Source organism: Heteronotia binoei, chromosome 1, assembly GCF_032191835.1.
Source record: "Heteronotia binoei isolate CCM8104 ecotype False Entrance Well chromosome 1, APGP_CSIRO_Hbin_v1, whole genome shotgun sequence".
In the NCBI taxonomy this organism is placed as follows: Eukaryota; Metazoa; Chordata; class Lepidosauria; order Squamata; family Gekkonidae; genus Heteronotia; species Heteronotia binoei.
This window is the reverse complement of record NC_083223.1, coordinates 265,331,969-265,341,282: the sequence shown is the minus strand read 5'-3', so window position 1 is coordinate 265,341,282 and position 9,314 is coordinate 265,331,969.

Sequence of the window (9,314 nt, the reverse complement as noted above, 5' to 3'; positions counted from 1 at the left end):
ATCTCCTCCTCTTTTTCTTCTTCTGCCTTTGCAAAGATGAAGCTGCTGAACATAACGTTTGTAAAAATAATGCCATCATGGGTAGGCCCAGTCTCTTCTGTGAAGTCAGATTTATATCTCTGGAGAGCCAGTTTGGTGTAGTGGTTAAGTGTGCGGGCTCTTATCTGGGAGAACCGGGTTTGATTCCCCACTCCTCCACTTGCACCTGCTAGCATGGCCTTGGGTCAGCCATAGCTCTGGCAGAGGTTGTCCTTGAAAGGGCAGCTGCTGTGAGAGCCCTCTCCAGCCCCACCCACCTCACAGGGTGTCTGTTGTGGGGGAGGAAGGGAAAGGAGATTGCGAGCCGCTCTGAGACTCTTTGGAGTGGAGGGCGGGATATAAATCCAATATCTTCATCTACCTCACAGGGTGTCTGTTGTGGGGGAGGAAGGGAAAGGAGATTGCGAGCCGCTCTGAGACTCTTTGGAGTGGAGGGCGGGATATAAATCCAATATCTTCATCTACCTCACAGGGTGTCTGTTGTGACGGAGGAAGGGAAAGGAGATTGCGAGCCGCTCTGAGACTCTTTGGAGTGGAGGGCGGGATATAAATCCAATATCTTCATCTACCTCACAGGGTGTCTGTTGTGGGGGAGGAAGGTAAAGGAGATTGTGAGCCGCTCTGAGACTCTTTGGAGTGGAGGGCGGGATATAAATCCAATATCTTCATCTACCTCACAGGGTGTCTGTTGTGGGGGGGGGGAACGTAAAGGAGATTGTGAGCCGCTCTGAGACTCTTCGGAGTGGAGGGTGGGATATAAATCCAATATCTTCTTCTTCACAAATATCTGATCTGGCACCTCTCTGAAGTTCGATGGGTCTTTTACCATAAATATTATGTGCAGAAATTCCTGAACAGTATCAGGCCAGATTCCTATGCACACTTAGCTGGGAGTATTTCCCTCTGAGCTCAGTTGGATTTACTTCTGAGAAGACCGGCTTACAATTGCACCTATGCTGTGGCCAAACAGCAGAGTTTTGTGGCACCTAAAAGAACAACAGATGAGGAGAGTTCCTTAATGTTCTTGCGCATGAATTGCTGTGTGTCTATGCAAAAGATCACACTGCAAGCACAAACCCCTTCTGAGATTTGATTTCTAGAGACTGTAAGTTGGGAACTGAGGCCTGAAAGATGGCGGCACTAGCAGTGTATACAACCATCTCTCCAAAGGCACCCCACCGGCTTCCATGGAAGAAGTGGGGATTTGAACCCAGGTCCTCCAGGATCCTAGTTTGATACTCTATCCTGGGGTGACAAACATGTGGCCCAGGGGCCGAATCAGGCCCTCAGAGGGTTCCTATCAGGACCCCAAGCAACTGGCTGTCATCTGCTTCCTTCTCTCTCTCTCTTGCTTCCTTCTGCATCACAGCTTGCTTTGCAAGGCTTGCTCAATCACACAGGAGCTGCAGAGCAAAGACTCTATTTTCTCCATTGGTTGAGGGGGGAGGGATAGCTTGCTATGCCAGGCTCTCAATCACACAGCAGAGCTATGGAGCCAAGCCTTTCTCTCTTCTATTGGCTGAGTCTCTTCCCTCCTGGACCCTGGAAACAGGAGGAAAGAGCCAAGCTTCCTTCACCCAGTTCCCTGGATCGCACAGGAGAGATACAAAGAAAGCACCTTTAAGACTGGGTGCTGATGTTTTAAGCATGTTTTTTAAGAAATACCTTTAATTGTGTTTGTCTGTGTGCTTTATAAAGTTTCTATCTCTGCTAGCCGGCATTACATTTTATGACACACATGGCCCGGCCGACAAGGTCTCATTTATGTCAGATCTGGCCCACATAACAAATGAGTTTGACACCCCTGCTCTATCCACTACGCTGCACTGGCTTTTCTAGTGAGATACGTTCACGGAGGATGTCCAACAATGGCTATTTTTTGCAACAGCTAAATGGAACCTCCATGCTCAGCAGCAGTATACCTCTGAACACCAGTTGCTAAGTGGGGGCCAACAGGAGAGGGAAGCTCAGAATCATCGAAGAGTTGGAAGGACCTCCAGGGCCATCTAGTCCAACCCCCTGCACAATGCAGGAGAGCCAGTTTGGTGTAGTGGTTAAGTGTGCGGACTCTTATCTGGGAGAACCGGGTTGGATTCCCCACTCCTCCACTTGCAGCTGCTGGAATGGCCTTGGGTCAGCCATAGCTTCTGGCAGAGGTTGTCCTTGAAAGGGCAGCTGCTGTGAGAGCCCTCTCCAGCCCCACCCACCTCACAGGTGCCTGTTGTGGGGGAGGAAGGTAAAGGAGATTGTGAGCCGCTCTGAGACTCTTCGGAGTGGAGGGCGGGATATAAATCGAATATCTTCATCTACCTCACAGGGTGTCTGTTGTGGGGGAGGAAGGGAAAGGAGATTGTGAGCTGCTCTGAGACTCTTCGGAGTGGAGGGCGGGATATAAATCCAATATCTTCTTCTACCTCACAGGGTGTCTGTTGTGGGGGAGGAAGGGAAAGGAGATTGTGAGCCGCTCTGAGACTCTTCGGAGTGGAGGGCGGGATATAAATCCAATATCTTCATCTACCTCACAGAGTGTCTGTTGTGGGGGGGGGGAGGGAAAGGAGATTGTGAGCTGCTCTGAGACTCTTCAGAGTGGAGGGGCGGGATATAAATCCAATATCTTCATCTACCTCACAGGGTGTCTGTTGTGGGGGAGGAAGGTAAAGGAGATTGTGAGCCGCTCTGAGACTCTTCGGAGTGGAGGGCGGGATATAAATCCAATATCTTCATCTACCTCACAGGGTGCCTGTTGTGGGGGAGAAGGTAAAGGAGATTGTGAGCCGCTCTGAGACTCTTCGGAGTGGAGGGCGGGATATAAATCCAATATCTTCATCTACCTCACAGGGTGCCTGTTGTGGGGGAGGAAGGTAAAGGAGATTGTGAGCCGCTCTGAGACTCTTCGGAGTGGAGGGCGGGATATAAATCCAATATCTTCTTCTTCTTCTTCTAACAAACACCTCCCCCTAAATTCACAGGATCAGTATTGCTAACATATGGCCATCTAGCTCTGTTGAGAAACCTCCAAGGAAGGAGAGCCCACACCTCCCGAGGAAGCTTGGTCCAGGCCCTGCATCTGGCTGGCCATTGTAGAGAAAAGGATGCTGACCAACCCAGTCCTCTGCCGCGTTCCTGCAGAGGTCTTATGTTTTAAGACACCCACCTTTCCCCCCACCCTCTCCTGCCCAGGAGGTGATGGAACGGGGCACTGAGTTCTCTTCCAAATGAGATCACCGTGAAGGGAAATATCATGTGGCCTCAGCAGATTGTGTGGCCGCCTGCCTGGGCAAAGCTGGATTTCTCTTAGCCGAGGGTGCCCCCCCCCCCCACCGCAAGTCTCTCTCCTTGCTGAAGACAGGATCTGCTAGCTGCTGTCTCAGACCTGGATCGCACCTCCTTTGGCAAAGAGAGGCAGGACGCATACGCCTGCCAGGCCGCTTCTGGGATTCCGTTCTGCAATGGCAGGGAGACGTTAAGAACATAGCTGGAGTCTGTAGCACCTTTGAGCCCGACGATGTTTTATCTGCGTATAAGCCAGGGACTGCCAAACTTGCTTAATGTAAGACCACACGGAATAAATCTCAGATGTTTCAGAGCCACAAGGAAGGAAGGAAGGAAGGAAGGAAGGAAGGAAGGAAGGAAGGAAGGAAGGAAGGAAGGAAGGAAGGAAGGAAGGAAGGAAGGAAGGAGGGAAGGAGGGAAGGAGGGAAGGAGGGAAGGCAGGAAGGAAGGAAGGAAGGAAGGAAGGAAGGAAGGAAGGAAGGAAGGAAGGAAGGAAGGAAGGAAGGAGAATAAGAACAAGAAGAATTGCAGATTTATACCTCGGCCTTCTCTCTGAATCAGATCTCAGAGCAGCTTACAATCTCCTTTATAATTCTCCCCCCCCACAACAGACATCCTGTGAGGTGGGTGGGGCTGAAAGGGCTCTCACAGCAGCTGCCCTTTCAAGGACAGAGTCTCAGAGCTGCCTAAAATCTCCTTTCCCTTCCTCCCCCACAACAGACATCCTGTGAGGTGGGCGGGGCTGAAAGGGCTCTCACAGCAGCTGCCCTTTCAAGGACAGAGTCTCAGAGCTGCCTACAATCTCCTTTCCCTTCCTCCCCCACAACAGACATCCTGTGAGGTGGGCGGGGCTGAAAGGGCTCTCACAGCAGCTGCCCTTTCAAGGACAGAGTCTCAGAGCTGCCTACAATCTCCTTTCCCTTCCTCCCCACAACAGATACCCTGTGAGGTGGGTGGGGCTGGAGAGGGCTCTCACAGCAGCTGTTTTTTCAAGGACAACCTCTGCCAGAGCTATGGCTGACCCAAGGCCATTCCAGCAGCTGCAAGTGGAGGAGTGGGGAATCAAACCTGGTTCTCCCAGATAAGAGTCCGCACACTTAACCACTACAACAAACTGGCTCTCTTAACAGAGAGGAATGCAGGAGCGCAGAGCAGCCTGGCAGGCGTTTGCGTCCTGCCCCTCTTTGCCAAAGGAGGTGCGATCCAGGTCTGAGATAGCAACTAGCAGATCCTGTATTCTGCGAGGGAGACTCACAGGGGCGGAGACTGCGAGGGAGACTCACGGCACCCTCGGCTAAGAGAAGGAGCGAGGGAGGGAAGGAAGATGGGGAGGGGAGAGATGGAAAGAAAGCAACTTCAACTTTAAATGCATGCTCCAAGCTGGTGAAGTGATTTAAAGAGCCAAATGCCTTCTCCAAGCCGACTGATGGGGGCTTCAAGAGTCACACAAACTCCAAGCCGCAGTTTGGCCACCCCGGTATAAGCTTTTGTGTGCATGCCCACTTCTTCAGCAGTGCATGTAGACAAAGGCTTATACCCAGAATTAAGCGTTGTTGGTCTTAAAGTTGCCACTTTGTCCTGCGAACTTTGTTCTGTTGCTTCAGACCAGGGGTGGCCAAACTGCGACTCACAAGCCGCATGCGGCTCTTTGACATATATTGTGTGGCTCTCGAAGCCCCCACCGCCCCATTGGCCAGCTTGGAGAAGGCATTTCTCTCTTTAAATCACTTCTCCAAGTGAAGCCAGCCAGAGGCTTGGAGGATAAATTTTAAGTTGCTTTCTTTCCACCTCTCTCCCCATTTATTTCCCTGCTTTCCTTCCTTCCTTCTTGTTTTGTGGCTCTGAGACATCTGAGGTTCCTATCTTGTAGCGTCTCAAACATCCGACGTTTATTCTAGGTGGCTCTTACATTAAATAAGTTTGGCCACTCCTGCTTCGGACCAACATGGCTACCCACCCGAATCTACCTTTAAGGAAGACATCATAAAGTCTGTCTTTTGCATCGTGGCCTCATATGAACATATATGAACATATGAAGCTGCCTTATACTGAATCAGACCCTGGGTCCATCAAGTCAGCATTGTCTTCTCAGACTGGCAGCGGCTCTCCAGGGTCTCAAGCTGAGGTTTTCTCACACCTATTTGCCGGGACCCTTTTTTGGAGATGCCAGGATTGAACCTGGGACCTTCTGCTTCCCAAGCAGATGCTCTACCACTGAGCCACCATCCCTCCCCTTAGCCTCAGCTAAGTGTGGGAAGAGAGACCATATCTAAAGTTCCTTCTTCCTGGCATCTGCTGACCCAGGAAAATGTATTAAAAGAGGGAGAGAAATGCGCATTATCGCACTGAAAGGAGACTTTCTATATCCCTAAATATTTACACCGTAACTTGATTTTATTTTTTTTTTTAGCTATTTGGGACTTACACTTATACCTATTAGTACTTATTGAATTTAATAATGTTGTCCACAGCATTTATATTTCAATCTCATATATCTATCTATCTATCTATCTATCTATCTATCTATCTATCTATCTATCTATCTATCTATCTATCTATCTATCTATCTATCTATCTATCTATCTATCTATCTATCTATCTATCTATCTCGCTCTTGGCTTGGCTTCGCGAACGAAGATTTAAGAAGGGTGCAGTAGTCCACGTCTGCTGCAGGCTCGCTGGTGGCTGACAAGACCAATGTGGGACAGGCAGGTCCGGCCACAGCGGCTGCAGGAAAAGTCTGATTTAGGGTTGGTCCTGTAGCAGTGCGATTCTTCCTCAATCTCCTTTTGTCCTCAAGACCAGCTATGCGTGTGTTCTCAAAGGAAGAGACAGCCTGGTGGATGGTGTGCCTCCATGCTTTGCGATCTGAGGCTAGGTCAGACCACTGGTGATGGTTGATGTGACAGGTGCTAAGGGATTTCTTCAAGAGTCCTTGTACCTCTTCTTTGGTGCCCCTCTATTTCGATGGCCGGTGAAGAGTTCGCCATACAGGGCAATCTTGGGAAGGCGGTGGTTTTCCATCCTAGAAATATGCCCTGCCCAGCGCAGCTACGTCTTCAAAAGCAGTGCCTCGATGCTGGTAACCTCCGCCCGCTTGAGGACTTCAGTGTTGGTCACAAAGTCACTCCAGTGGATGTTGAGGATGGTGCGAAGGCAGCGCTGATGAAAGCGCTCAAGGAGTCGCAGGTGATGACGGTATAAAACCCACGATTCGGAGCCATAGATGAGGGTTGTCATCACAACCGCTTTGTAAACATTGATCTTTGTGCCTTTTTTTCAGATGCTTGTTGCTCCACACTCTTTTGTGCAGTCGGCCAAATGCACGGTTTGCCTTTGCCAGCCTGTTGTCAATCTCCTTGTCGATCTTGGCATCTGAGGAGATGATGCACCCCAGGTAGCTGAACTGCTGGACTGTCTTCAGAACTGATTCACCCCCAGTGATGCAGGGAGGGTGATAATCTTCCTGGGGTGCAGGCTGGTGGAGAACTTCTGTCTTCTTCAGACTAACTTCTAGGCCGAATAGCTTGGCAGCCTCTGCAAAGCAGGACGTCATATGCTGCAGAGCTGATACCGAGTGGGAGACATATATATATATATATATATATATACACATATATATATATATATATATATATATATATATATACCGACGATGTTTTATTCTGGGTATAAGCCAAGGACTGCCAAACTTGCTTAATGTAAGAGCCACACAGAATAAATCTCAGATGTTTCAGAGCCACAAGGAAGGAAGGAAGGAAGGAAGGAAGGAAGGAAGGAAGGAAGGAAGGAAGGAAGGAAGGAAGGAAGGAAGGAAGGAAGGAAAAGAACAAGAAGAATTGCAGATTTTTGTCCTCGATCCTGTTAGGAAGGCACTCCATTTGCTCCGGGAGTCCTCTCCAACTCTCCTCCCGTCTCTGATCCGGGTGGGGGAGGGGATTCAAGGGACATGCATCCTGCTTATGCATGCTGCTTATACCCGACTGCAGCTGGAAGATTCAAATACTTTGTGCAGCAAGATCCTGCATACGTGACATCTGCTCAAGTCTGAGTTAGGCTGCCACCTGAGGCCTGCTTCCTTAAGAAGATATTGGATTTATATCCCGCCCTCCACTCCCAAGAGTCTCAGAGCGGCTCACAATCTCCTTTACCTTCCTCCCCCACAACAGACCCCCTGTGAGGTAGATGAAGATATTGGATTTATATCCCGCCCTCCACTCCGAAGAGTCTCAGAGCGGCTCACAATCTCCTTTCCCTTCCTCCCCCACAACAGACACCCTGTGAGGTAGATGAAGATATTGGATTTATATCCCGCCCTCCACTCCAAAGAGTCTCAGAGCGGCTCACAATCTCCTTTACCTTCCCCCCCCCCCAAACACACACACAACAGACACCCTGTGAGGTAGATGAAGATATTGGATTTATATCCTGCCCTCTACTCCGAAGAGTCTCAGAGCGGCTCACAATCTCCTTTCCCTTCCTCCCCTACAACAGACATCCTGTGAGGTAGATGAAGATATTGGATTTATATCCCACCCTCCACTCCAAAGAGTCTCAGAGCGGCTCACAATCTCCTTTCCCTCCCCCCCCCCACAACAGACACCCTGTGAGGTAGATGAAGATATTGGATTTATATCCCGCCCTCCACTCAGAAGAGTCTCAGAGCGGCTCACAATCTCCTTTACCTTCCTCCCCCACAACAGACACCCTGTGAGGTAGATGAAGATATTGGATTTATATCCCGCCCTCCACTCCGAAGAGTCTCAGAGCGGCTCACAATCTCCTTTACCTTCCTCCCCCACAACAGACACCCTGTGAGGTAGATGAAGATATTGGATTTATATCCCGCCCTCCACTCCAAAGAGTCTCAGAGCGGCTCACAATCTCCTTTACCTTCCCCCCCCCCCAAACACACACACAACAGACACCCTGTGAGGTAGATGAAGATATTGGATTTATATCCTGCCCTCCACTCCGAAGAGTCTCAGAGCGGCTCACAATCTCCTTTCCCTTCCTCCCCTACAACAGACATCCTGTGAGGTAGATGAAGATATTGGATTTATATCCCACCCTCCACTCCAAAGAGTCTCAGAGCGGCTCACAATCTCCTTTCCCTCCCCCCCCCCCCACAACAGACACCCTGTGAGGTAGATGAAGATATTGGATTTATATCCCGCCCTTCACTCAGAAGAGTCTCAGAGCGGCTCACAATCTCCTTTACCTTCCTCCCCCACAACAGACACCCTGTGAGGTAGATGAAGATATTGGATTTATATCCCGCCCTCCACTCCAAAGAGTCTCAGAGCGGCTCACAATCTCCTTTCCCTCCCCCCCCCCCCACAACAGACACCCTGTGAGGTAGATGAAGATATTGGATTTATATCCCGCCCTCCACTCCGAAGAGTCTCAGAGCAGCTCACAATCTCCTTTCCCTTCCTCCCCCACAACAGACACCCTGTGAGGTAGATGAAGATATTGGATTTATATCCCGCCCTCCACTCCGAAGAGTCTCAGAGCGGCTCACAATCTCCTTTCCCTTCCTCCCCCACAACAGACACCCTGTGAGGTAGATGAAGATATTGGATTTATATCCCGCCCTCCACTCCGAAGAGTCTCAGAGCGGCTCACAATCTCCTTTACCTTCCTCCCCCGCAACAGACACCCTGTGAGGTAGATGAAGATATTGGATTTATATCCCGCCCTCCACTCCAAAGAGTCTCAGAGCGGCTCACAATCTCCTTTCCCTCCCCCCCCCCCACAACAGACACCCTGTGAGGTAGATGAAGATATTGGATTTATATCCCGCCCTCCACTCCAAAGAGTCTCAGAGCGGCTCACAATCTCCTTTCCCTTCCTCCCCTACAACAGACACCCTGTGAGGTAGATGAAGATATTGGATTTATATCCCGCCCTCCACTCCGAAGAGTCTCAGAGCGGCTCACAATCTCCTTTACCTTCCTCCCCCACAACAGACACCCTGTGAGGTAGATGAAGATATTGGA